General features: G+C 46.9%; 1 long non-coding RNA gene across 1 annotated transcript; it reads right to left on the reverse strand.

Annotated features, from left to right (window-relative positions):
* Window positions 1-225: 225 nt before the first annotated feature.
* On the reverse strand, window positions 226-4,211 carry LOC102238648. Its single transcript, XR_314531.2, has 2 exons — window positions 3,820-4,211; window positions 226-522 (listed from the first exon to the last, which is right to left on the reverse strand). It is a non-coding gene; the product is annotated as an uncharacterized LOC102238648 (long non-coding RNA).
* Between the last annotated feature and the right edge of the window lie 39 nt (window positions 4,212-4,250).

The raw sequence follows: 4,250 nt of genomic DNA on the forward strand, positions 1-4,250 counted from the left end.
AGGAGACATCCAGGGTGGGGAATTCTTGCTAAACTGTCCCAGTAGAGTATATGGGGCGTTATTCAAGGCGTCCCTTGAGATAAACTTAACTGTGCAGGTGTTCAGCATTAAGTAGTTGCTAGCGAAGGGACTACTCTAAGCAAGCAGGACTGAGGGTAGGCATTATCATCTGACCTTATATTAATATAGTTAAGACTGTTGGAGGAATTACGCCACACAAGAATATGCAGTTGCAAATCACACAACACTTTATTACTCACAAGGTTCCTGGTGCCGTGGGCTCAGACTTAGCGGGGTCCCCGGGGAAGAGTGGCATCCTCTGCGGGCAGCGGCGGATCCGTCTTTGGGTGGCTGGCTGTCTGGTTGGGTCGAGTCAGCGGGAGGAGGGCAACCAAAGTCTCAGGATCAGAGGTGTGGCTGTTCTTCTGCCTTCAGGAGTGTGGATCAGGAGGATGATCGATGTCTGAAGTCGGGGACCCATTTTTTAAGCCTGTTCGGGCCCACGGCAGTCCAGGTGGCTATCTGTAACATATGTCATCACACAAGTGTTAATCAGAGTACAAGCTGGTTATCAGTAACATGTGTCATTCCTATGGGTAGAGTACAGGAGGAATATGGGGTAAGTTTTATCTATGTCACACACACATAGGGAGGTGGTTACCTAAGTGGTCAAGTCTGACCCTTAATATGTCACTCTAGAGTTCACCCTAAAATTACAAACTTATAAACTAGAAAATTATTACTATTACATAAACTTATTTAACAGGATTCTTGCTGAAGACAGACTGGGATGGTCAGAAATCAAGGACACACAGGTAAACAGATACTGAAGAAATTCAAGACATACCACCCAAAATATGCACTTTGGTATATATTGATTATTTTGAGCTGAAGGCACTTGCAAAACAGCAAATGCTAGGAGAGCCCTTCTCTGAACTTCACTGATTCACCTAAAGACAGATCCTCCAAAAAGAATTTTGTTGTCCTACATCCCCTCCCTGGGAGTTCCACCCACTAGGAGAGGATACTAGAAGTCACCACTTCATCCAGACAAAGTTTGTCCCAAACTTCCCAGCTGTTCTAAGGCCCAGTTATCTATTTAAAAAATATCCCTGACTCTCTCCTAAGAAGCCCATATCCCCTATGCTTTGGGTGTACAAGTTCTTACTGCTTTTTTGGGGTCTTTTTCCTATGATGCCTCCATGCATATAATATTAAAAATGAATACATTTGGACAGTTGTAATACAAATAAAAATATAATAAAAAAATTAATACATTTGTATGCCTTTTCTCCTGATAATGTGACAGTATATATTTCATAGGCCTAGCAATGGAATCTAGGAAAGCAAGGGTGAGGAATTCTCTCCCAACTGACTCAACAGGATTTTGGCTATAGCTGGACTAGTCAGGCCAAGGTCAAGGCCCAAGGACAAGACATAGTTGAAAAGAGGGCTCAGAGCAGCCTGTCTACAGTTTGGTGTCAATATCTGTTTCTACCACTTCATGCTCTAGCAACAACTACTTATACCCACCCACCTGAACTCACTCCATACTTCTGACCATGCAACTCTCTATGCTTGAAATGCCTATCCATCTTTTGGTCTATAACCCACATTCAAGACATAAGTCAGCCCTAGCTGGTTTGGCTCAGTGGATAGAGCATCGGCCTGCAGACAGAAGGGTCCTGGGTTTGATTCCAGTCAAGGGCACGTGCCCGGCTTGCAGACTCGATCCCCAGTGGGAGGCATGCAGGAGGCAGCCAATTGTTGATTCTCTGTCATCATTGATGTTTCTCTCTTTCTCTCCCTCTCTTCCTCTCTGAAGTCAATAAAAATATATATTTTAAAAAAAGACATGTCAGCTTGGACAAATTCCTTGAAAAATATAATTAGCAAATATGACATAAGAACATCTAAACAGCCCCAAATCTATAAAGAAATATAATTTAGAATCAAATTTCTAACATTTATTAGAAAGGCCCAGGTCTAGAGGGCTTTATTGGTGAATTCAATAAAATATTTAAGGAAGGAACAATGTCAATACTACACAAGCGCTTTAAAAAAATAGAAGAGAAGGAAATACTTCACAACTTTTTTTTTTTGAGGGCTGTGGGACCGATACCAAAACTTGACTAAGAGATCACAACAAAATAAAATTCTGTTTGCTAGTATTTTGCATTTCTCTGTTATTTTATTTTGAAAAAAAATTATTTTTTCAGAAAAGTTGTAAAGAAATGGCTCAATGAACACACATATACCCATCACCCAGTTCTGTTAACCTTTTGCTGCATCTGCTTTATGTCTCTATAAAATAGATGCTTCTGAGTCATTTGAAAGTTGTAGCCAGGAGAACTCTTGACTGAATAATTCAGCACACAGGTCTCCGAATAATAAGGCACTCTCATCAACAGCCATCACAACACTGAAACACTTAATGATTCCACAATACTCTCTAATGTATATTCTCACACAAAGTTCTCCAACTGCCCCCATGTCCTTCATAGCTTCTTTCCTTCAACCAGCTGTAGGATGATTTGCTGGTGGTCTCCTGTGGAGCGGTTCTCTAACTTTTCTGTTCTCCTTGATACTGACTTTTTAAAGAGTCCGGTGGAACTAGATTACCCAGATAATCTCTCAATCTGGATTTGTCTTATTTTCCCCGTGACTAAATTTATTTTAAACATTATTTTGGCTGATATACTTGGGTGATGTAAAAACCCACTTTTGACATTCAGTATGCTGAGTAAGGCTTCAGAGGGCAGCTGAGATACTTTTATTTTTCCGCTGTGAAAGCCATAACATTTATTGAAGAAAGAACGTATGTTTGTAAATCACAGAGCTGCCTGGGCATACATTCCATTGTTCCTAATGCTGTTCCAACAGCTGAGATACTTCTAGCAGGAACTGTAGTTGCCTCCTGGGGAGTGTGGCCCTTCAAACAAAGGGCTGGCTGAGCTCCTTGGCCTTGAAAGCTCTAACGACCATTACTACAGGCGACATTTAAACCAGGGTTCGTCTCCAGACATTTTTGGTTGTGATACCGTTGGGGGGATGGGGGTACTACTGGCATCTGAGTGGGAAGAGGCCAGCGATGCTGTCACACATTCCCCCTGAAAAGGTATTATCTGACCCCGAAAGTCAACAGTGTAGAGGTGGGAAAACCAAGGGAGCTACTGACTCCTTGGCACCATTCCTTCTTGTTTCTGAAAGGCTCCACTATTGTCTGGGCCATCAACACTAAACACACACACGGAAGTAACCATCCCCGATACCTCCCGCTAAGCAGGAGATGCACTGTATGCGGCTGTATCTAAACTGGCCCTCCAGCCGGCCTGGGAGCTTCCTGCGCCTGCCCATGAGATGAGCTCGGTTCCAGCAGGCACGTGGCAGGAGCCATCTTATTGGGAAGAAAAGGTGCCGGTGAAACCCCAAGAGCACTGCTCACGAGCAAGTGAGCTGCAGGTTAGAGCACACAGAGTGCTTTCCAGTAACAAGTCCTGCCACTCAGCCCAACACGCGAGGAGGCAGTTCCTCACGCTTGGCTGGCAGGCTGAGCCTTTGCATTCGAGGAACCGCGTCTGCCCAGGGACTGGCTGGAGGACACCGGCTAGTGTGTGCGTGTGCGTGTGTGTGGGGTGTCAAGAGAAAGCGCTGAAAGGGGGTGTGGGGGTGTGTGGAGGAAAACCAAGTTTGGACTTAGAGGAGAACACTGGCCAGGGTTAGGATTCAAACGCGGGAGCCAGCCTCCAGGTCCCGCACTCAACTCCTTAGGAGTCAGAACTGCCCCGCCCTCTCGCTCCTCCTCCTGCAAACACCTACCCTGACGCTCAAAGGGCGCCTGGGGCGAAATAAAGTCAAGCAAGTCCACCCGTGGCCATGGCACGCGTGGCTCCCGGTCTCAGGGGAGACGGGCGTGTACCCCCGTTGCGGTGGCGGCCGGGCGGCCGAGGGGTCCGCGCGGGCAGGAGCCGTCCATGGGGGCCACGGCTCAGACCGAGGACACCCTTGTGCCAGTGTCCGGCCTCAGCCGAAGGGCAGCGAGCGCCGCAGGACGACTTGCTGCTTTAATCCAAGGACAGGGAGAGCTGGCCATTCCGTTATAGGCCTCCCACTGAGCGGAATACCGAAACTTCCCGGGAGGCCTGCCGTCGGCATCAGTAGCGCCCACTGGGCTCTCGGACCTCCCCCTCCGAATACCGCCCCTTCCCGGCACGCACCTGGGCCCCTGCGGCCCCGCACGGCTAAGTGAG

This window comes from Myotis brandtii, unplaced genomic scaffold (genome assembly GCF_000412655.1).
Source record: "Myotis brandtii unplaced genomic scaffold, ASM41265v1 scaffold760, whole genome shotgun sequence".
NCBI lineage: Eukaryota > Metazoa > Chordata > Mammalia > Chiroptera > Vespertilionidae > Myotis > Myotis brandtii.